This window comes from Phoca vitulina, unplaced genomic scaffold (genome assembly GCF_004348235.1).
Source record: "Phoca vitulina isolate PV1807 unplaced genomic scaffold, GSC_HSeal_1.0 scaffold41, whole genome shotgun sequence".
NCBI classification, from domain to species: Eukaryota; Metazoa; Chordata; class Mammalia; order Carnivora; family Phocidae; genus Phoca; species Phoca vitulina.
Genome location: NW_022589744.1, coordinates 7,018,944 through 7,044,471, shown reverse-complemented (window position 1 = coordinate 7,044,471; position 25,528 = coordinate 7,018,944). Strand labels below are relative to the sequence as shown.

General features: G+C 38.6%; 1 protein-coding gene across 1 annotated transcript in view; it reads right to left on the bottom strand.

Moving 5' to 3' along the window:
* Positions 1–22,440, bottom strand: part of KCNJ16 (potassium inwardly rectifying channel subfamily J member 16) — a 69,479-nt gene extending 47,039 nt beyond the window's left edge. The window contains exons 1-2 of the mRNA XM_032429393.1: positions 22,297–22,440; positions 8,095–8,141 (exon numbers count right to left, since the gene is read on the bottom strand). The gene's annotated coding sequence lies outside the window, so the exon portion shown is untranslated. The remainder of the gene's footprint in view (positions 1–8,094; positions 8,142–22,296) is intronic.
* Positions 22,441–25,528: the final 3,088 nt, after the last annotated feature.

Sequence of the window (25,528 nt, the reverse complement as noted above, 5' to 3'; positions counted from 1 at the left end):
AGCACAGCTAAATAAAACTTTAGTCATAAGGAAATGGAACCACTTTCTATTCCCACAAAGCCTAAATTTAAATATGTGTAACTTTGCTCAAATTAGTCACATCACTTTCTCCTTGAGTGTTATCTAACCACCCACAAGTTGGCTCAATTCTGACCCAAATAAAAGGCAGGCTAAACACACAACAGGAACAGGCTTCTTGCTGTGACGATCCTGGTGTATGGCTCATAGTCTTTAATGTTCTGGCACCTTCTCAATTTTAGGTGCAAGTCCGGGGAAGGATTTTACTGTGCCATCTATAAATAGAACTCAATAGTACATTACCAGAACACTAGAAGGTCAGTTAATAACACTCATCAAAGATGGCTGAGTGTTTCTCTCAGGTAAGTGCTAGTTGGCGAGAGCTATTTTGCCCTTGCACAGCAGACTCGATGTGCTGGCTTCTGTCTAGGGGAGCCCTGAATCAGAGATCTACTGAACAATTTTTGTGGTCCAGCCATTATGCTAGGTGCCTTGTTTTGTGAGGTTACTTTGGATTATTTTCCCAAAGTAGAGACAGAATGTCCTGAATTACCCATTGTTTGGAAAATTCTCACATGAGATGTGAAGAGTACATAGTCGTGAAAAGACTGGCCAAGTTTGTGGGTGAGTAGATATTTTTCTGGGGCAGAGCCAACTAACTAATCAAGTAGTAACCTAACCCAAGAATTTGGTCTCACAAAAATTATCCTTTAATAGTACTTCTCAAAATTTTCCATTAAATGAAAAACCTGAAAGAAAAAAAAAACCAACAAGAGAAATGAGTATGTTACCCTTATCCCTTCCCCAAATCCTAGGGGGATCTGAGAATATAACACAAAGGATTGGGCTGAAGCTCAAAGTATTCTGGTCTTAGGATTTTTCTTTAAAATATATGCTCATTTTGAATTCTGGATATATATCTCAAAACACCTAAACTACAAAAATAATTCTTTAAACTGCTTATCAGTTAAATTAATTCCTCTTATTCTCAATCAAAATTCTGGAGTTAAATTAATGCTTCTGAAATGTACACCATGTTTATCTTGTGGCTTCTCATAGTTCCTGGCACATCGTTACTACCATGAACATAAGTCATTTGGAAGCAGGACTCCTACTCATGAAAAATCAACTGCATGCAAATATAGGAGAGAATATATAATAGCTGAAAAATATGGTGTAGAATGTGAAGTTAATGGAAGAGGAGACAATGCCATTAGAAGGATGGACCACGGATGCCTTTTAAAGTAACTCGTTCTTTGTCTTAATTAAGAGAAATTACTTTCTCTTTGGCCAAATTGCATGGTAAAAAGCTATAGCACTGAAAATGCTGTATTAAATTAATGGCTACTTCTCTACCCAAATGATCACATTTTTAGGCGTATCTATTTTGTGGAATTAAAAATGTAATAACTAATAAAGTATGGTTAAGTTCTTTTATAGAAACTGATGCTTCAAACTTAGAATGTCTGTATGACAAAATACAATCAGGGTTGAAAATGTCCTATGTCACTGTGATGGTTAATTTTATGTACAATGTGGCTAAGCTATGATGTCCAGTTGTTTGGCCAATCATCATTCTGGATGTTTTTGTGAAGATATTTGTTAGATGTGATTAACACTTACAATGTGTCCACTTTCAGCAAAGCAGATGATCCTCCAAAATGCGTGTGGCCCACATCCAAGCAGTTGAAAGTATTAAGAGCAAAATTGAAGTTTCCCGAAGGAGAAGCAATTCTACCTCAAGATTGCAACATATGAAACTCTGCCTAAGTTTCCTGCCTGCTGGTCTAACTCACAAATTTTGGACTCAAAACTACAATTTCAGGGCACCTGGGTGGTCGGTTAAGCATCTGACTCTTGATTTCAGCTCGGGTCGTGATCTCAGGGTCCTGGGATCCAGTCCCGCGTTGGGCTCTGCACTCAACAGGGAGTTCTGCTTGAGGATTCTCTCTCTCCCTCTCCTTCTGCCCCTCTCCCCGTTTGGGTTCTCTCTCTCTCTCTAAAAATAAATAAATCTTTAAAAAAAATACTACAATATCTACTCTTACTTGAATTTCCAACCTGCCACTTAACCTACAGATTTCAGACTGGCCTTCTCTGACAATCACATGACCGATTCTTTAGAATAAATCATTTTCTGTCTCTCCTTTTCTATATATCCTATTAGTTCTGGTTCTCTGGAGAACCCTGACTAATACAGTTACCAAATGAAGGGAAAGAAGATGGCAAATGTAAGGCAATGAAAAATCTTGTAAAACAGTTCATAGTAAAAACAATATCTCAGGGGCACCTGGGTTGCTCAGTCGGTTGAGCATCTGACTCTTGGTTTTGTCTCAGGTTGTGATCTCAGTGAGCTAGAGCCCCAGGCTGGGCTCTGCTTGAGGATTCTCTCCCTCTGACCCTTCCCCTTCCCCTCACACATATGCATGCTCTCTCTCTCTCTCAAATAAATACATAAATCTTAAAACACACACACACACACACACACACACACACACACAATATCTCAGTGTTTAAACGTCCTGAATTCTAAAAGCCCATCCTGAACAACACCCACATACCCCAAAGAAGGCTATCCCCCTATTGCTTTCCTGAAAAAAGTTCAATGGGTTGGTGTGCTAATCCTATCTTATTTTATCATGGTCCTAGGCCATTGAATTGCCCTTAATTATGTACAGACCTGTCTTTTTTTCTGCCAGACTGAGGGCAGGGACCAAGTTTTTGTTATCTTTGTATCCAGATTGAATAAAAGATTATTGATTGCATGGGAACATGGTTCTAATTTAAAATGGAATATAATGAAAAATTAAAATTCACCATAATAAAAGATGCTTTTGGTTATGTTCCCTCGAACATACTTTTTTCTTTAAAAAAAAAAAGAAATAGCTGAATGTTTGTTTTTAAGTTAAAAGAACAAATCTTGTGGAATATAATCTGAAGATATGTAACCATTTGAAGTCTTTTAAACTATACTCATGTAAGTAAAATAAAACTAAGAATTGAGGTGATATTTCTGGACCATATTTAAGGTGAAGATCACCTTTATTTGGAATTGTCAAGTAAATCTACTTTGGGGCTGTTTCTTACTCAGATTGACTTTTCCCCAATTTCCTTTGTATCTGTGGACAGTTTCAGGTCTATTTTTGAGAGAAAGTGAATGTGGAGCCAAGGTAACTAGAAAAAGTTGTATTTAATAGTGAAAAGCCTCTTTAAAATGCGATGTACATTTTGCATCTGAATTCTTGGTTTCAGAGTAGAAAACCCTGGAGGAAAATAGTTGATCCCATCTTTTCAGGCAAAAGCAGCTATAAAAAAATAAAGTCATCCACTCCTTACATTTTAATAACCACAAAGTTCAGGGCACATACGGCTTAAAGGATGATGATGAGATCTCTCCCCCAAGTCCTCTGAGGCTGGCCAGCTGAGAAACCAGGATGCAACTGTCTCCACATAGGAATCCTTCAATGCAATACATTTCAGAGTGTAGACAAAGCCATTTTTCTCCCATTGAAGCTGAGCTCTTGGGCCTAGCAACCTTAACCAAAAACAACCTATCTGAGTTTATTTCAACGCTAATAGATGCTATGGACTAAATGTTTGTGTCCTCCCACTGAGAAAATGGCCCTCCGTGAACCAGAAAATGGGTCTCACCAAACACTACATATACCGGTATCTTGAACTTCCAGCCTCCAGGATTGTGAGAACTAAATGTTTGTTGTTTAAGCCACCCAATCTGTAGTATTTTTGATACAAAAGTCTGAATGGACTGAGACAAAATGCATCTCAGAAGGACTGTTTATTTAGATCCCTTATTCCCATGGTTTCCAACAGGGGACTCTTTGAAGATGCTAAGACTGATGGACGACCTGCTGGGTCATTATTTGCTAAAAACTGAGAGAAGATCACATACTCCTCAGGGGAGAGGCATTGGGAGAAAGCCTTCTAGAAAGCCTTCTAATACTGTTTACTGCCCAAGAAAACTAGTTTTGCTTTGTAGCCCCCTGTCTGTTGACAGCAGCCAAAGAAGACCTGGTTTCTATGGTGATGAGATTTGTGTGCTCCTTACAAGTCTCATTTGGTGAGCAGGTCATTAAGATACCTTCTTGTTCTTCCACTGGTCAAACTAGAGGAGCCATGTCTTCTTTTACCCTCATCCCCACTTCTGTATTTTCTTCATCCATATCACCTTCTACCATCTACAATGCTCTTCCTCACTGTCTTTCTACCTATTCAAATTGATACCTCCCCGTGGTCCTTCATAATGTCTCAAAAAACCATCTCTGAGACATTTAGCTTGCAGAATCCTCTCCATTCTGGAAAAAAATCCTGGCAAATCCACGTGACCTCATCTACAACTCCTCTTCCCCTTGCAACTTTGCTTCAGCCACACTGATCCCCCTTGCTGTCTCTCAAACGTGCCAGGGACAATCAGAGCCTTGCCCAACTATTCCATCTACCTGAACTGTGCTTCTCCAAGATATCCATATTGCTCACTTCCTCACCACCTCCAAGTCTTCAATCAAATATCACCTACTTAGTGAAGCTCCCTTTTGACAATCCTATTTAAAAATGTAGAGCTGCGATAGACAGCTTTGAAGATGGTTGCCTAAGATCCCTGTTTCCTGGTGTTCATGTTCTTGTGAAATCCCCTCCCCTTGAGTGTTGGCTGGAATAAGTGACTCACTTCTAATGAATAGAATTTGGCCAAAGTGAGGGGACATCACTTTTAAGATTAGGTTTGAAAAAGACTCTGTCTCTGTCTTGTTTACTTGCCGCTTGCTCTAATGGAAACCAGCTGCCATGTTTTGAGATATTTTATGGCGAGGCCCACATGGCAAGGAAGTGAGGAAGGACTCTCGCCAACAACTAGTGGAGAACTGAGCCCCCCCCCCCCCATCCAACTGCCCCAAAGGAACCAATCCTGCCAAGTACCATGTGATTGAGCTTGGAAGGGAATCCTCCCCCATGCAAGGCTTCAGATGGTTAGTTCCAGTGGACACTTTGACTGCAGCATGTGATCCAGAGGACCCAGATCAGCCTGGATTCCTGACCCAGAAAACCGGAGATGACAAACAATTTTTGCTCTGAGACACAGTTTTGGGGAAATTTGTTACACAGCAACAGATAACAAATACAATGCTCTCACTCCTCCAGCCCCCACCCCCAGTAATTCCTTCCTCCATTGTGTTTTCCTCTATACTGCTTATCACCACTAACATGCTTTTAATTTTACTTCTGGATAGACTCCCCCAACATCTACTATAAAATGCAAGATTCATAAAGGCAGGAATTTTTGTCTTTTTCTTTTCATTAATATGTCCTTTTCATCAATATATGTCTAATCAATGCCTGGCACAGAGTAGTCAGTCAATAAATATTTGTTGAATACATGATATATCATGCATTGACAAATCATCTGTTTTTCTTCCTTCACTAGTCTTAAATTCCCAAAGAAAGTGGTTTCACCCATTAAGCTATCTCCCACGCAACCCACAGGCTTTAGGACTTTTTTGTCACTTAATAAATATTTGCTGAGAGAACCAATCAATGAATAAATCAGAGAAAAATGTCTCTTGCTAAGTGCACTACCAGTTAAATCAGGGAAATGACAGGATGACCCATTATCTCAATGTCAGTGTCTTACCAGGGGTTAAGGAGCTGAGACCATGATGGTAAAAAAACAAAAACAAAACAAATTTAAAAAAAGAAAAGAAAAAAGAGAGAGAGGGAAAATTCTGGAGTTTGCTTTTCCACAAACAAAACATAGGTCATTTTCCTCCTGAAAAAAAATTGTTACTTTCCCATTATCCCCAAAAATCTATTAGTGGAAAAAACAAATAAAATTTCCTCCAGCTAGAAAAACTGCTTTTATCAATGTGACGTAAGTAATTGTGTATGCCTAGAAAAGAAAAGCAATGCCAGCCATCACTTGGTAAAAAGAATCAAGGTAGATTCTTGAGGGCTAAGGCTTCAGTCATGCTGAGTTACAGAGTTATGATGATAGGCTCCCAGGTATGTTAAAACAATATCCATGGATAAGACATCACTCACAGGTTCATAGGAAGAGGGTATTGGTGACCTACCTGTTCTCAGCCACATCCATGCACAAGGACCACACACGAGAGATCTTTTGGGGGCATTTCCTCTTTGCCCTTTGTATCAAGCCTATTAACTCTCGATATTCATCAGATTAGAAAAGGTAGAGTATTGTGTGGTAATGAGAAGCATGCACATTTTATTCCTAAAGTTAGGTTTGAGGCCACTGTTCCTAGAACAAGGAGGTAACTTTATTTATACTTAAGAATAAATTCATATGGGACAAAAGCTGGACAGCTTGTTCAAATGATGGGTTTTATAGATTTGAAAAAAGGTTTACCTAAATATATGAGTTGTTTTGGTACCAAATATTTGCTCTAAATATCCTGTATATGTCTATCATCTTCCCTAAAACTACACTTTTTGCCGATTCCTAATTTTCAACTAACTGATATCCAAGCCTTCACTTGGACTCACCACTAATATATATAAAATGGAAGAAACATAGTTTTCCAATATCCTTGAAAACACTTGTTCTCTTGCAAGTCAAAATATACTTATTTAGGAAAATGATTTCAAATAGTATCCTCCTCAAGTCTTTTCTTCCAATGTCAAATGTGGTCATGGTCCTGTTTTGAATGCGACTAATGTCTTGGATTTACCACAATTCTCATGTTCTAAAAATAATCCTAAGTAGGAGTTACTTCTACCAGTTAGCTCCAGTTCCTCACTGTATCTTCCTCCTTCTGTCTTTGTCTCTGTCTCTCTTTCTCTGTCTCCCTCTCCCTCTGCTAATTTGAATGGACGTGAACTCTGGACCCTGTTCACTTTTAAACTTCTTTTTAACTTCACTTCAAGAACTCCTTAAATGGCATTCTACAAAACAGCTGTAGTTTAGGCTCTTTGTGTTACTTTGCTGGTTAAGATCTGACATAGACAGTGGTTGGCCTACAGTTTCCAAAGTAAAGTGGCAAAGATACATTAATCTAGTCTTTCTTCCTAAGGCTCTGACTCTTGCCTAGCTGTAGCATTAATGCTCAGCAGAAATATTCCATCCAGGTCTATTTTCCTAAGGACCTTTCAGTTCATACGATCATCTAAGAGCTTAATGCACTTGATCAAAATCCACCTGGTTTGTAGAAAATTTCATGGTTACCACCTGTACCCAATGCCAACAGAAACAATTCAATTGTATACAATAGAGAATTCATAATTTCCAGAGGGCAAAGATCAACATGTCCACACTTGTCTCAATAAATACCTAAGAATAAAATTTCTAAGATTTTATTGCACGAGGAAAAAAAAAAAAAAAACCTTTAGAGAAATTAAAGTGAACACAACAGAATGAAATTCTCTACTTCTAATTTATGTCAAAATAAGTCTAGAACTGGGCACCTGGCTGGTTCAGTCAGTAAAGCATACTAGTCTTGATCTCAGGGTTGTGAGTTCAAGGGGCACAGAGCTTACTTGAAAAAAACACAAAAACGGCCTCACACAGGCAACTAGAAAAAAGGGGAGCATTTTAAAATAAGTCTATAAACGCGTATATTTTTATTTCATCTCATATCATTATTTACAATTCTCAGAAAAAATTAATCTACTTTTTCTTCAAGTTTTTTGAAGGTGTGTGTAAAAGCACATTTCAATGCTTGAAGCTATATACCCATAAATGTCTATACACTTATGCAGGATGCAATAATTTGCTTTCAAAAGAAATTATAGAATACTCCATCTGGTATTGAATATGGAATACGATAAAGTCACTTTTAGATATCTACATATATAGTGTCATGTAAAAGCTGTTTAATAAACTCTGTAAAGACCAATTTGAGAATACTTTTGACCAAAGTTTCAAAAGAACTCAAGGAATATGACACTCTACTTAAAACACTTGCATAGGAAATTATCTTAATTGCCTTTAACTCAACATTGAATTGACATTGCTGTGTACAAAACATTGCTGCCCCTTAAACAGAAGCCAGCATGAACAAAGCATAGGCTGAATGACTTTGTATAATAAAAAAATAGAGCAATGCTTACCTTTATTCACTCTCCCCGCAGAGGCTCTATGAGCTGGGTGCTCCCACCTGAGCAATGGTAAAAATGTTCTTTAGTTAATAATAAAGGAAAGAAAAACTCCAGAAACCAAGAACCTGAGTTAACCATTGACACAGGTTTGTTCCTACAGTCCCACCTGAGAATCTACATAGGTAGCCCTTGGCATCTTATAAAGCAGGCGATAGCCGGTCAGCTGAGACAGAGGTTACCTCACCACCCCTGTCCCTCTGGAGGAGGTACAGCGTGAAGGGCATTCGAGCATACCCTGACTAAGTTTTCACCAGGTCAGGGAAATAAAGGAGGAAGATTTCCTGGGCCAGAAATATGTTCAACAAATATTGATAAACAGGGTTGGTGAGATGACCTATGGAAATGCTCCTACCCAATGCAAAGAAATCCTTTTTAAAGATTTTTTATTTATTTATTTTTTGAGAGAGAGAGAATGAGAGAGAGCGAGTACATGAGAGGGGGGAGGGTCAGAGGGAGAAGCAGACTCCCTGCCGAGCAGGGAGCCCGATGCGGGACTCGATCCAGGGACTCCAGGATCATGACCTGAGCCGAAGGCAGTCGCTTAACCAACTGAGCCACCCAGGCACCCGCAAAGAAATCCTTTTTACCAGAACTCTTTGTCTACCTCTTAGCAAGTGAGGGCTGAGATCCAATGCCAATGAAAACTGAGACAGGACAGCTAGAAATAGCTAAGCATCCATTCATTCCTTTATTCAACATGCCTCTAATGATTAGTTACCCCGTGCAGCACAGTTTCAAGGAACTAGCCTAGCATCTTTGAATAAGCCCTGATAAATGGAAGACAGAGATGGAGACTGGAGGGTCCTCCCTCCCTGAACCCCAAGAATCAGAACGTAGGACAGAAATGATTAATAAAAAACACAACACTGTGGTTCACATCCAGGATATACAGTCTGATAATTACTCTGCCCCAGCAATAGGTCCTAAGAGATGAAATGAAATGGTGAGTGGTCATGTGGTCAAGCTAGTGGACCGGAAGTCAGAAAATCGAATAAGTGAGAAGGTGGCTTTAAAATGGTAGAGTCAAGAGAAAGCTCCAGAAGAATGTGAAAGGCAGCCACAAGAAACTAAAGAAATAACAATCCCAAGCTCTTCAGAACCTGGGGGAGCTGTACCCAGGAGATCTCAAAAGGAAGACAGTGCAGGCAAAGAATTCATATATTTTTTTGCTCCCAAGAGCATTGGTAGCTGGGGGATCTAGGGGGCCCCATCCAGTCTGGTCAGCCCTCCGAATTTAGGGGGTCATTTCTGGGTTCTGACCGTAGTTGCCATTTTGGGGTTTTTGGGTTTTGTTTCCATTTTTAAAAGCATGAACACTTGAGGAAGCAAGATATGATTTTCATGTTAGTGCTCACTAGGCTTGTGATATTGGGGGCTATGTACGCTGTCTGCATCCCAGTTGCCTCATCTGTAAAATGAGGATGATAATAATAAATACGACCTACTTTAGGAAGATAATTAGTGTCCCCAACCTGCTAGCTATCATTAAGGATTGGACATTCTGATCGGAGCACTGATTTTCAACCTGCTACAGAGTACCATGCAGAAGAGTCTGAACGCTCTAAAAGAGCTATCTTTTCAATTACCAGTAAATGTTAGGGAGGTGTTGGACGCAGAGTTGCCTCTTCTGCAAAGAAATCTGAATACCAGGAAAATAGGACATGTGCATACTAATCAAGGCAACTTACCCTGTGGTTTATCCATAATAAGTCTGACTTGGTCATTTAGTGAGTATTTTATCACTTTGCTTGATTCCTTCCTTGTTTGAAAGCTGAGCTCCCTTTGTTAGCATTCCATCTGAAAGAACTTTTACAAGAACACCACGATACACGTAACACCCTCAACTCTGCGAGGACCATTTCAGGAAAGGTAGCTTTGTTTGGGTGAGTGTTTGGATTGATCTGAGAAGATGAGACATCTAAACACAGCCTAAAAAAGACCACAGAGAAGAGCAGGACAGAAGGCAAGATAGAGAAATTGGATGGTTTCCCAACTCCAACTGAGTCAGAAAATCACAGCGTGGCTTCATTCCTTTGTTTGAAGTAAATTCCCAGAACATCAGACACACCCATACTCACATGTAAGTAGAAAAACACTTTCTAAAGCCAGATGAAAATGGTATCTGTGTTGGCTTTCTGCTGCATGTCTATGCCTCCTAAATCCACCTTAACTGAAAATTAACTTCACTGAAGGTCAACTTTGGTGAACTGTAATCTTCCTCGAAACAGAGAGAGACGCCAAGGCAAATCAAAGGGGCAAGTTTGTGTTAAGATTTGTCAGGCAACAAGGTGATGAAAGAATTCATTAATAAAGTGTAAAAACTTTAAGTGATAAATAATTCTCTTTTTCAATGATTTGTACTTGATTGCTCTTCAATGATTTCAGTAATGGCCTAAAGAGAAGTTAGATAATACAAAGAGGCTACTTCTTATGTAGAAGGGTGGTATTATCATTCTAGCTCTGTCACTGGAAAAGTGTTTTTGTTTGTTCAGCCTGATGCCTGTTTTTGTAAGTCCTGCAAGCTAAAAATCATTTTTACATGTTTAAATGGTGGGAGCACAATTAAAAGAAGAAGAAGATTCTGTGACATTTGGAAATTATATGATATTCAAATTTCAAGGTCCATAAATAAAGTTTTATTGGAATATAGCCACACTTATTCATTTACATACTGTCAATGGCTGCTTTCACTCTAGAGTAGTAGAGTCCAGTTGCCCTTGGAGCCTTAAGAGAGACCATGCAGCCCTCAAAGACTAAAATATTTAGTATCTGGCCCTTTACAGAAAAATGTTTGCCAACGTCTACGCCAGCTAACTCATACAATTCACTATTCTCCAGTGATAATGTTCTTCTTTTATGGTTAATGATTAATACATGGTTAACTCACAAGTCAACTCTATAATCTAAAATCTTATCATTCTATTGTACAATCCAGCCATCATGCTCCTTGGTCTTTACCCAAAAGAGTTAAAAACTTTGCCCACACAAAAACCTACACATTGGCATTTAGAGCAGCTCTATTCACAGTTGCCAAAACTTGGAACCAACCAAGATGTTCTTCAGTCTGTGAATGGATAAGTAAACTGTGGTTAAAGCAAGGAGGAATCTTAAATGCATATTACTAAGTGAAAGAAGCCAATCTGAAAAGGCTACATACTGGATGATTCCAACTATATGACATTCTGGAAAAGGCGAAACTATAGAGACAGTGAAAAGATTTGGGGGAGGGTAGCATGAACAGATGAATAGGCAGAGAGCACAGAGAACTTTTAGAGCAGTGAAAATACTCTGTATGGTTTTATAATGAAGGATACATGTCATTATGCATTTGTCCGAACTCATAGAATATACAACACCAAGAATGAACCCTAAGTTAAGCTATGGATATGGGGTGATTATGATATGTCAATGTAGGTTCCTTCTTGATAAGAAACAATGCGCCACTCTGGTAAGTGATGTTGGTAATGGAGGAAGCTATGCATGAGTGGGGCAGGGACTAGATGGGAAATCTCTATCTTCCCTCAATTTTACTGTAAACCTACAATTGCTGTAAAGAGATAAACATCTTTTAAAAATCCTATCTTTCTTTCAAGTTTCCTTTTACTAACTCCTTCTCTGCCTACTGTAAACATCAACTTATATTTTATTTAAAAAATAATTTTAGGGATGCTGGGTGGCTCAGTTGGTTAAGCGTCTGCCTTCCGCTCAGGTCATGATCCCAGGATCCCGGATCGAGTCCCACATCGGGCTCCCTGCTCAGCGGAGAGCCTGCTTCTCCCTCCGCCTGTTGCTCCCCCTGCTTCTGCTCGCTCACTCTCTCTCTCTCCCTGACAAATAAATAAATAAAATCCTTAAAAAACTTTTTTAAAATGGAAAATAATCTAAAGAAAGAACTTTTTAAAGGCACTGTCCCTTTCAATTTGTATATTACAGTCCTTTGTTGCACATCTCATTTCATTTACTGAATTTTATTTTTTTTTTAAGATTATTTATTTATTTGAGAGAGAGGGTGCCACGCACAAGCATGAGCAGGGAGGAGGGGCAGAGGGAGAGGGAGAAGCAGGCTTCCCGCTGAGCAGGGAGCCCAATGCGGGACTCGATCTCAGGATCCTGGGATCATGACCTGAGCTCAAGGCAGACGCTTAACTGACTGAGCCACCCAGGGGCCCCTCATTTACTAAATTTTAAATACTAGTGGATAAGGATTGACTGAGTCTTAACCATCTTTGAATCTAACAAAGCATGCAGACAGCTGTGACATGGTAGATGTTAAGCAATGAATGCTTTTCTTAAACAAGTATGCCATATTTGGAGGGGTCAAAACACTTATTTATTTTTTTTAACTCCCCTGGACTCCTTTCTTTAGTCCAAGGTCTTACTGAACTTCCTTATCATTCCTTGCCCATTTCCCACCTGTCATGACACTGAAGACCCTCTTGCTGCCCAGATACTCTACCCAACATCATAATTACTAGAAGACGCAAACAATGAATTGTGGAACGCTACATCAAAAACTAATGATGTAATGTATGGTGATCAACATAACATGATAAAAAATAAATAAATAATTACTAGAAGGTGATTACATTCTTGTTTTTTTGTTTTTTGTTTCTTCTTCATCACGCCAGCTCTCAAATTTTTCTTTGTTGTGTCTCATTTCACTTGAAGGAGTCTGATGTACTGTGTTCTAAGCCCTCCAGAATATACATAAGAGGCAGAGGAAAAAGGGGGAAAAAAGTTAATCTGAATTTGCTTTCTTAAGGAGCAATCCAGTCCAGCATTGTTATAAGATGATGTACCATATTTCAACAAATGATTTAAATAAAAATGATGAAGGTGACCATATCAAAAAAGCCTGATATATTGAATCATGCAAACAAGTTAAAAGCCGTATGATCCTTCCTAGAGGGGAAAAAAAAAAAAATTGGAAGAATACCTTTAAAAATCTCTCCCGGGTATTAAAGTTCTATATGTTTATTGGATATAATATGAATAAGAGTGCAAACAAAACAATAAAGATTAATCACAAGCCTCAGTGTCCTTTGGTAAAATGATTTGCATGCTTTTCCCCTATAGTTTTAAGATAAAATTGAGATTCAAATTGTATTAGCAATTTTGATTCTTGTTTTTTTAACCTTGGTCAAGGACCTCTTGTCATAATGTAACAGAATGCATTCCTAACCTTGGAATTCCCAACAATCGGGAGATACAAGTCAAGCCAATCTTTGGGAGCCTGTGTGCTGGCTTCCCAGTGCCCCCGCTTCCCAGTACCCCAGTCCCACCCACATTTACAGGTATGGTTGATACCATGCTGTGGGCATTAACTGAAACCATGCCAGGAGAGAGCTTTATAAACTGTCAAGCACGCCACAGATGTGATGCAACATTTGAAGGTGTGCCCAAACATTAGGTAAATCCTAATCCTGTGCAAGAAGTGCTTGTATGTTGAGAAGCGGTCACTCTCCTCAAGGAGGCATGCCTTCTGAGGGAATGAGAATTGCATCAAAGGCAGCTGACTGGATTTGCAAACACACCCTCATTTTAGAGACAATTTTGCTTTTATTGATTCTGTCTTTGTCTATCTGAGGGAAGATTTGAGGTAATTACCTGAATACTTCAAGCCCCAAACCCCTAACTAACTTCCTTACCACACTGATGACTTCATTAGGAAATACTTGTGGGAGACCCATTTACCTGCATAGTTATTTCACTTCTTCCTCACTTTTCCTACTGGAGGCAGAATTCCGTCCTTCTCTCCCTGTGCCCTTTTGTCCTCTTGTCAAACTTCAGGAATGAATTACAGAAAGGAAGGTTCTTGTTGCCTCATTCCCTTCCAAGACGTTTTTTTTTCCTAATGCTTTCCTTCCACCAAAATAAGAATTAAAAGTGATATTTCATTTGACAGCTGGTAACTAATCCCACCTTAGCAGGAAGGAGAACAGGAAGCCAGCAAAGGAATTTTCCATTCCGATGTCCCTTTCAATTTTTTTCCACATCAGGTACTTTTCAAAATCTAGACATTTCCAGTGAGTCTGTATATCTTCTTGTTTTGTCTACCAGAGTCACTTGTCCTTTAACTTCTTCTATGCCGATGAAAAACCTCACTGAACTGATGTTTGTAATTGAAGGAGGGAGAACTTGAGAGCTTTTGAAATTCCAAAGGGAATATAACTGAAATGGGATTCTTTGGCTTATGCAAACGGGATTTTTGCTTTTGTAAAGATAAAGTTCACCCAGCGAGTCCCTCAAACCACACATCAAAATGCTTCATATTGTAATAAGAACTACAACTTTGACTCCTGAAATAAGTCTCTACTCAACCATCTCCCCTCCCTTCCTGCCTTCCATCTTTCCTTCCTTCTTCCCTCCCTTCTTCCCTTTCCCCATCCCTTCCTTCTTCCCTTCCTCTCTCCCTGCCTCCCTCCCCCATTCATTTCTTCCTTTCTTTTCTGTTTAAATACTAAAGGGCTCTGTGTATTTTAATATGTTCTGAGCCTTCCAGAATGTATATGATAAGAAGCGGAAGAAAAAGTAAAGAGCCAAGGAAAGAGTCGACTTGAATTTGTTTCTTAAGAAACAATCCAGTTCAGCATTTTCAGAAGACAATGCATGATATTCCAACGAATGATTTCTTTTTTTTTAAGATTTATTTGAGAGAGAGAAAGAGAACACATGCCTGCGTGAGCAGGGGGAGGGGCAGAGGGAGAGGAAGAGAGAGAATCTCAAGCAGACACCCCGCTAAGCACAAAGCCTGAGGCGGGGGCTCGATCCCATGACCCCCAAGAACATGACCTGAGCCGAAATCAACAGTCAGACGCTCAACCGACTGAGTCACCCAGGCGCCCCTCAAAGAATGATTTTTTTTTTAATGATGAAATTATAGTTCCCTAAAGTGGGTGATTTGGACAAAATGTGAAAGAAATATATTCATGTAAACTGGTATCATTTCAAATGAAACAATTTAATTAAGATGATGTCTACAGCAACATGTTAAATTCTATATAAATAGCATTTAACATTGCTCTGTTTTTCTGAAATTTTTTTCTGAAAATGTTTTTGAAATTTCCAAGTGCATATTTTTACTGAAGCAATAATAATTAGAACCTAAATAAAAGCAATAAGAAACATTTATTGAGGGCATACTAGTAGCAGGGACTGTTTTAGACACTTTTGATGTATTAAGTCATTTATTTTTCTCACTTAACCAGTGGGTAAGCTGAGGAAGCCACAGGCATCTTATAGTATCTGCTTAAGGCCCTACATCTAGGCAATAATGGCCCCAGGGTATGAATCCAGGCAGTCTGGCTATAGAACCAGAGATCTGAACTTCTTTCTGCCTAGGTATCTATCAGCTGAGCAAATCTTTCCTTGGTTTAACAATTATATTGTCTTGATTCAATATCGACAAAGAGCCCCGGACTGAATTTTATCAGCCCCCGGATGAAAGTAAAATCATTTCAGATTATAGTAACTAGAGATCAGTTTTTGCATCTCTAGTTCTAAATACGGTCAGCTAATAAAATAGGCAAATACAACTAAATTATAATGAAAATCTCAAAATCTGAAGTTTAGACTATCTCTTTTTGACAGATTTAAAGTTCAGTGTAAGGCAAACATATCAGGTAAATTTATTTCTTAGCATAAGATTTTTGTATGCTTATTTAGTGTGTGCTAAATAATTCACCCAACTCAGAACAATTCCTATCCGTAAGTAACTCCCCACTCTGCCTCCAATACCCAGCAACAGAGTGCCCCTGCCTGAGCTCTAGACTCCCTAAGAGATCCGATGTGAAGGTCACTGCCGTCTCCTTCCAGGTCCTTTCAAACCCTGACCACATTTCATTTGAGTTTCACGTCATAGCTCGTATTCTGGTGATAAAGTCCACTCTCTGCCTATCTCACCTATTTACCCGTTTAAATAAACTCAAGTTCCTAGGACTTTTGGATCACTCACATACCAAAAACAAACACCACTAAATTGCAACTCCTTGAATTTTTTCACTGAATCTTACACCTGTTATATAATAAGATAGATATGGAATTAGAATTTATACACTTTTCTAGAAGAGATTGAAAGGTAAGGAAGGAGGGAGGAGAAAAAAGAATAGGGCAGAAGGGAAGGAGATAGGAAAGCATCGTTATCTGTTAGAATAGGATTTAGGTCTAAAATATATTATATATTTATATATAATTAACACATTTTAATATAGATATATTAATTAGTTATATTAATTACATTATATAATTATGATTGTTATAATAACAAACATAATTATATAATGTAATTAATATAACTAATTTATTATAAATATATTAATATGTATTAATTTGATTTAGCACACATTTACTGAGCACCAGGCACAGGCAATGTGTATATAGTGTTCATAACACTACAGTTATGAACTTGAATAAGACATGGTCCCCTGCCTGCCCTCAAGGAGTTACTAGTCTAGTAGGAAAATACGTATAGAAACAACAACAACAAAACTGCTGGATTTCAGGTAATAGGAATGCTTAAAAGAAGTACAAACCCAACTGGTATGGGATCAAAGCAGGGACAATTTAATCCACTGGTGGAGATCCCCAAAAGCGGCATGCGAGTGGTAATTTCATGAAGTTTCAAGAGGTAGGAAAGGTTATACATGTATTCTGAACCTAAAGAAAAACATGAACGAAGACAGAACAGAGAAACTCTTGAGGAAACAAGAGTGTTGCAGGTTGATGTGGGTTTGGGGCAACTCTAATAAAGCAAAGGCTGAGGGGCGCCCGGGTGGCTCAGTCGGATAAGCCTCTGCCTTCAGCTCAGGTCATGATCCCAGGGTCCTGGGATACAGCCCAGCATCAGGCTTCCTGCTCAGCAGGGAGCCTGCTTCTGCCTCTGCCCCTTCCCCTGCTCATGCTCTCTCTCCCTCTCTCTCTCTCTCTCTCTCAAATAAATAAATAAAATCTTAAAAAATATATAAATAAAGCAGAGGTTGAAAACAGTGGTGCCAGATCCTGGAAGAGCTTCATTGTCCACTGAGGATGCTGTGTTCGGTGTGGGAGGCAACATGGAGCCACTAGCGGCTGGAGTCAGAATGGGAATCTGCCCACAAATCTAAGTGGAAAGAGACAATTGGGCGGGAGGAGGGGTGCATACAAAAAGCGGGTGGAATGAATCAGGAGTCATTTATTAATGAGAGCTGAAGTTAGTGAGTTGAGGGAGAATTAGGCAAACATAAACGGAATAAAAATGGTTTTATGTTATTTAGCAGTTGATAAAACTAAGCAATAAGGGAGAAAACAGCCAAAGATAATTCTCAGTTTTCATTATCTGAGTACGTGGGAGGAATTCTGCTGAAGATTCATTACATCTTAACGAGAATAATATTTTCCAATGGCAGCAAGTAAGTACAAGCAGCCAATGCAGGGGCAACATTATTAGAGAAAAAGTCAGGAAATTGGGTTCTACCTCTGTACTAACAACTAACCACAGACATGACCCTTGTCAAGACACTTTATTTCTTCGCATCTTAGTTTCCTAGCACGCCAGTAAGAGTTGGATGATAAATAAAATTTTATTGTTCCATATTATAATGAAGCTTCATAAATAAGAACAGGGATTATGTCTTTTGTTTTATTCTACACTGCAAAGTCAGTGCCCAACACAGTACCTCGACTGTAATATGTGCTCAATAAATGCATGCTTAATGAATGAGTGAATGAATAAATCAACAAAAGATAGTGTGTTTATATCAAGGCAAAAGGACCGATTGATTCAACATGTTTTTTAAGATTATATTTATCTATTTGAGAGAGAACAAGAGCGAGAGAGATCACAGAGGGAGAGGGAGGAGCAGACTCGCCACTGAGCAGGGAGCCCGATGTGGGGCTCGATCCCAGGACCCCGAAATCATGACCCGAACTGAAGGCAGACACTTAACCGACTGAGCCACCCCGGCGCCCCTTGTTTTTAAGTCAAAGGAGACATTTGAAGTTTTAGCTTCATTATTAGAGCTGGATTTGACACTAAAAAATTATAGTCACACTTCTATAGTCTTCAAAGTTTTTGCTATTACTCACATGTAAATATTCCCAGCAATTATTACTCTTCAAAATGGAAAATTTCTGTACATTTCTGTAGATCTCTTTTTCCCATTGCTATCTCTCCAGGTTGCTAATGCTATATAAAATAGAGATCTAGTTGAGGCTGAATTGGAAGGAGTTACTTTGAAATTTCACTGGTTTGGAAATCTTGCATTTGGTTGTGGATTTCTATAGTGCTGTTTGAAGATAAAATACATTTTGAATGGTTTTTTTCCTACAATAAATTGGCTGACTATATTTATAATGCCCAGTTATTTTGGTAGCTTGTAAATCACAATCCAGCTTAGAAAGCAACATATTTCACATTTCAACTATTGCTTTGATTCACAAGGACAAAGAATGAAGGAGCCAAAACTTAGCAGAACTGTGTAGACAAACCTCTGCACACAATTGCTCTAGAAAGTGTATTCACAATTTCTCCTTTCCTGATCTATGAGTTTCAAAAGCAGGTTGCTAAGTATTAATACATTCTATCCCCCACAACAGAAACACACATTACAAAATATCTGAATATTTAGTACGATGTATACAAAATACCTAGATGATAGATTGTTTGCCTGTAATAAAGATGTTTGAACATTGTATCTAATGGCTTATATACTATCTTATCCCAATCCTAACCCACTATTTCTTTCTTATTTAAAATTTAATAATATAATGAATTGGAGATGCAAACAGTTCAGTGTATGTTATAGACTAAGACTATAATAAGATAAAATCGGACCTTCATAAGATGCTTTGATAAGTCAGAAGATAAATCATAAGATAAATAATACTTTGTGAGATTATATCTAATACTATCCCAAATAAGTAAATGTAGTAAATAAGTATAAAGTAAATAAGCAAATTATTCATTTCAATAAATTATAAATCACAGAATGTGTTTTACAGTGAATTGCACTCACATTACAGAAAAGATGTAATTACATTGTTTATCCACAGAGTATTTTAATAAGCTCAGAGTTAGAGAGCATTATATTCCTAATAGTGAATCTAGCTAGATGGGGTTTAAATGAATCTATTCTCCTCTCTTATGCAAACTGATATCTCTACGAAGGGGGGTTTGATAGAAGAAAGAGATGTCACTGTGCATATATGTGCAACAAAGCGTGTGTCTGCTTTGATGGAAAAGCTAAGAAACTAATGAAGTAACATTCCTGTTGGTTACAGGAATAGAATGTTCTTGAGCGGGTGAGATGGCTAGGCTCTCTTAAAAACAGGAAATAAGAATGTTAGCACTACATTTCCAATTACTGAACCCATCTATTTTATTTCGCCTGCCCACAGAGCAGAAAGGCATACATTGTTCTAGCAGGGCAGAATAGGCAGGATTGACCTTCTCGTTCCCCTTGAACCAATTTTCACAAAATAGAACCCAGTGAAAGAAAACGCAGGGATCCCCAAATGCATACTGAAAAGTAATCCATTTTTCACTCATCAGATAGCAACACTTAATGACTTGGGTCACCCAACTGCGCTCTCCTATGGCCTTAATGAAAAGGCCAGTTCATTCCATTAGGAAATCAGTGAGATGAATTGTAATGAAAAACCATGATTCTTTGCCAGGATTTAGCAAAGGCCATGAATAGCCCAGCTTAAAAGTTGAATTTCTTGTTTTGCTTCCTGTGTGGCTCTCTTTGAAAAGACAAGAAAATGGTCCATTTGGCCTTTGGAAAACCCATCTCAGAATGTGAAGCATCGCCAACTGGTAGGTTCATCCCAGGTAAGCGAAGCCACAGGGGCATTAGGAATAAAATGATCAGAGGGCAAATTTGCAAATGAAGACAAAGTAACATGTTTAGATTTTCTTGCTAATGCAGTGAGGGCAGTGAACAGATCCTATTTCACAGGAAACAGTACCTTCTGGGCATGGAGTCCTGGCACATCCCCATCACCCCTGAGGTCTCCTCTTTGGTGTAGTAGTTCTGCTATAACATGACCTAAGTGTTCTTAAAAATCCACCATGCTATGCATGATCTAGGAGAAAAAAAAAAAAAAAGGACATACAGGGAAAATAGGGTGGGGGCATAATACTCAAAAGTTTTGTCAGTAATGTGTTAAAAAAAGAAATTAAAAAAAAACAGGATGCTAATTGAAAGGATGGCAGAGTTTTACACTTGGTCAGTATTAAGGAATGTATAAATACTACAATAAACAGGGCGCTTTGCCTTGAGAAAGGTCTGAGGTTTACTTGTGGATGTGGGCATCAGAAGAAGAGTGTATAGCTTATGAGTTTATTGCAAAGTGGTGGAAGGAAGATTATCTGAAATCTGATGGAGAGTTGTAATACCGGGGATGGGGGGATGAGCCCATAACACATGCGGGGCCCTAAAAGGACTGGGAGATGTCCAAGGATCGTGCGGATTGGTTCTGTGTATTCCTGTGCCACTCACGTGAGGTAGGTACAATTGTTTTCATTCACCTAGTGTTTCCTGCGCACAAAATCACATATAGGCAAACACAAAGCTTTGCTCAAATTACATGTTATGCTCACATTTTTCCTTGGTATATCAAGCGCACGGAACTAATTCACATTTTCAGAACAAGTGTTACCCAGAACTGACTGCATATTCTCAGATTACACTTATTTAATGCCTACCCAGTCAAATGAAGAGTTAAAGTTTTTCTTCTCTTTGTGGAGATTTCCACATAGCTGTTCAGTGTTGCGTTGACATATTATATCATTCTACCTCTAAATCCTGTTAGCTGGCCCCAATAATACTGTTCCCTTACTCAGAATAGAGGACCATAATTATGGTAGAATTGAAGACATTGATCAAGAGCTTCCTGTCTTCTTGCATGATGGAGTGCCTTATTGATTGGATTATATTACCCTTCCAACTCCTCTTCCATCTTCTATCGAGTTTTTTTTTTTATTCTTCTATTTCTGCCAGATCTCAATCACAGTATTCTATAACCTATCAACTTATTATTGCTGCATTCTGAAAGTTTATCCAGCAATCTCTTATACTTGAAATGTTCTTTTCTTGTTTCATTTAAAGTTGGGTTTTGTTGTTACTGTTTTGGTTTTTTGGTGTTGTTCCAATTCTGTGACAGTAATCCACTTACTTAAAATATCCAAAGCAAATGCTTTTCACTATATCTCATCTGGTTTTTCAATAATGTGCAGAGTTCAGAATCTTTTCTGTCTAGGAATCTTATTCACTCTTTGGAAAAGATTTTACAAGGATCCAACGTAAATATAAAATAACAGGAACACCCACACCATGTTTGGCCTCTTTTCCATCGTGTTTTTAATGCTAATAATCCAAGACAACAGCCTGTAAAATATGCACACACGTATGTACATTGCAGATCTTCTTGTAAACATCCCTTCTGTGATTAAATTGATTCCTGAGGAATTGGTTAAGACAAGCAGTACCAAAGGTCACTTTCAAAACTTCCTGTGCCCCTGAGAATGTTTTGTGTTAATAATATGCATTAGTTTTATAGCCACTTAAGATGACCTCGTTTATGTCAAACCAGAAACAGAGAGATTAAAACTAGGGGAAAATCCTACCACTTCTATAGAATCAAATGAATGCAGACTTCTGGAAACAAAAGAAAGCTGAGTTTTGAAAGATTCACGGAAAGTCTCAATCTCTTGCTATTTTATCCCGAAGCCTACACACAAGCAGAAAGCAACAGAAAATTGTGCCATCCAGGGACAGAGGCCGTGTATTGACCAGACAGGATGATAGATGAGAAACAGAGGAAAGAGCCAGACTTAGGATCACAATTGTAAAAAAGCAAAGCAAAACAGAAGAGTTGGATTCTCAATGCTAATAAGCTTGCTAAGCAGGACTTCTTTGCCATTGTAAGGAAAGTAGAAACCTTAGAGAACTTTTTAAACTTCTTCACATTTAGGGACGTGTGTTTCTTAATTTTCTTGAATACAAATAGGCAAATATCAATCAATCAATCCCAGGCCCTTTTGGGGCAACTTTGCTTGAATCACCAAATGGAGATACCATGTGAGATCAATTTTGGCTTTCTTGAGTGAAAAGAAAATCAGCAGATGTTTCACACAGGGAACATGATTTCCCTGACAGTATTAAACCCTCTTACCTATATCTCTTTGAAGACAAATGTTTCCATTTCCTTTACGGAGCCAATATGTTTTGCCTTCTCAGAGTAACACGACACAATTCCATAAACCATAGATGGCTGGTGAGTCTGGTGAGTCACTTCTTTTTTTTTTTTTCCTAGAGATCAGAGATTATCAGAGCTTGAAATTTGAATGTTGTGTAACTACCCCAACTCTCCAACATTGCTCATGAAATTCTGAAATTTTAAGCAGAGAAGGAAAACGTGTACAAAAAAATATCAGATTCTTTTTAAAGTGGGAACTCAAATTACCAATGTCCTGCCTTTATGGGCTGTTGTTGTCATAGTCTACATGGGAGACGTCTCTCATATGATTGTAATTACCAACATAACCGAGCTATTAGAGTATGCCATCAGGGCCTGCCTGCAATAGTGCCTAAGGTGATTTGTTTTAAAAAGAAGAGAGAGAGCTGCAGATGAATGGACATAGGAAACTGAATTGTGCAAATTATTCAGCTCAGCAGCTTCGACTCAAATGCAGCTCATGGGGCCCAGCTCAGGTATCAGTAACTGGAGGAGAGCAAGGGATAGTAATCAGTCGAAAATACTCCTGTCAGATCTCTTCTAAGCTTGTGACGGGTGACGTACTGTATAGTTACTTCCTCCAGGACAGAGGGCAAGAAATAGAAGAGTTTAGCTGTGGGAATGGCCAACTGAAACGCCCCAATGTAAGTCAACATTATTTGAGTATAAAGGAAAAAGATAAAGAAATAGCATATAACTGTTGTGCAGAAAATATACCCAGGATTTCTCATCATTTCTACTGTAGCAGATTTTTACTCTTTATTTTAGATTACTGTTTATTTTCTTTGCTTTTTTAACTAGACATAGATGCTGTTGTTAATTGCTAATTTCCTCACTCAGACTGTTTCGGGTACTGATACATGCAATATGCAAGCACTTCTGAGCTCTGTTTTAGATGCTATGATCTTGAATGATTTGCTTGAATCCACTCCCTGAAATACGCTGACCTATTGGCTTGTCCCCTGGTACTTTACCACTTGTCCAGATGGAGTGTGGATTTTCTATCCTTATTTGGTTACCATATTTGGAGACAGTGCCTCTCTTTCAAATAGGTCCGTCCCATTGCCAGGTTAACTCCTAAGTGCAAGTCTACTGTTGGTTTTCTGTACTTCCATTTGGGCCTATGAAAGGAAAATGCCAGTGGGATTGGGGAACACAGTTTGGGGCCCTGATGCATAGCCAGCACTCTGCATGTGTCAGTAAAACAACGGGTTAATGAATCAACTTGGCAAAGTCAAACTGTTGAGTCATCTGAACATGCAGACATAGCTTGTGCTATGAGAGCACCAATCTCCATGCATCATGAATTAATGGGAAGCAGATTGCTACCAGTTCCTTCAAATTAGTCAGGAATGGGCAAAATAGCTTCTACTAATAACCATTTCCCAGCAAGCCTCTGTGAAGAAGAAAGTGTATAGAGGAAACCAGGTATTTCATCTCTGGGCTGCATGGTTTATGATAGGTGGTTATGACTCATGACCTTTCCCATCACTCAGTTATCCTAGAAAAAAATTCAAAAATTACATACATATATATAAACCATATATATTGTAAATATATATAATAATATATAAATGCATATATATATTTGTAAGATAGAAAAATAGAACTCTTGGTGGGGCGCCTGGGTGGCTCCATCAATTAAGCATCTGCCTTCAGCTCAGGTCATGATCCTGGGGTCCTGGGATCGAGCCCCACATTGGGTTCCCTGCTCAGCAGGGGTCTGCTTCTCCCTCTCTCCTCCCTCTGCTTGTGCTCTCTCTCTTATAAATAAAAATCTTAAAAAAAAAAAAAAACAGAACTCTTGGGGGGATGATTTCTGAAATAAAATAAAAGGTAAATCCTGGATCATTTCATTAAATCTCAACAACCAGTTGATACTTGTTTCAGAGGGTACCCATATGAGATGGCAGGAACTAACTAGGTATAGGAAATCATAAGTATTTATTAAATCACATAAAATTGAATTGTATAATGTTGAAGAGAAGACACAGCTTGACTACACAGTTTGAAGAACACTGGTCTTAAAATTGAGAGATCTAGCTTGGGGTCTCAACTTCACCACTTACTCATCTGTGACCTTGAGATGCCACTTTGCCTACTTTAGTCTCATTTGTTCATCTGCAAAGTTAAGATGACTAAGAGTCAAACCTGAGATTCTTTCCAGCCTAGAAATTCCAATGGTCTTGGATAAGTTTTTGTCACATTCCTATATTTTAATTGTAATTTACTGTTCTATGAGAATAAGCTAAAGCTTTAGACATATCCTCCTTTGCTTTCTTTTTAACATGCAACCCAACAATCATATGGTTTTTAATTTAATGGATTAGCATGAAATAAGCCAAAGCATTTCACCTTAAAGTTGACTGTATGATACATAATTCTGATGTTCAGTAATATTGCTGGCATATCATAATATGCTAATCAGGCCTATCTCGAAAAATGGAGCTACGAATACATACATTGCCATTCAGGCATAGAATTTTCCTCCACCACAAAGAATGTGGTTTCTTGATGAAGTGAGTTAGAAGTGTTTTGTGTTTGAGTACAAATGGTTTCAAGTAGAGTACAGAATCGATACATGGAGGCTGCCCCTTTAGTTTGTCCCATGGGACAGTATAGAGGTAACCAGAGCAATGGAAAAAATGTATACTCTTACTAAAAATGAAGCAGGATCCTGTTATAGAAACACATCCAATATGGCACCTGGATCCTAGTAATTTTTGTTCCTGACCCTTTACTCTTTGTTAGTGTGGTCAGTGGACAAAAGGAAGTTGTTCCAACACAACCAGATGGAAAACCATAAGCTCAGTGAAAGCCAAGACTTGTTTGAACAAGCGCCATGTGCAGCAAGGTAACAGTGCCAAGATGGGTCAAAATTCCCCAAATCACAGAAGTGTCAACTACATGTTACAGGGAGGTTAAAATATTCATTGTCATCCATCCAACTTTCAAAAAATAGCACCTGCGCTGTGTGTGGAAGGAATTAGTATCTCTTTACTTCGAGCCAGCCTCAGTCAACATCAGAGAGGGACAGAATTGAGTCACTATAGAGCCACAGAAAGTGTCCTCTTTCTTTTATTGGGAAGGCAGGGTACCCATTCTCTAGCGAGCAGAATTCTCTCCTTCAGAGCTAGTTCTCACAATTACACTACTCCTATCCTAATGA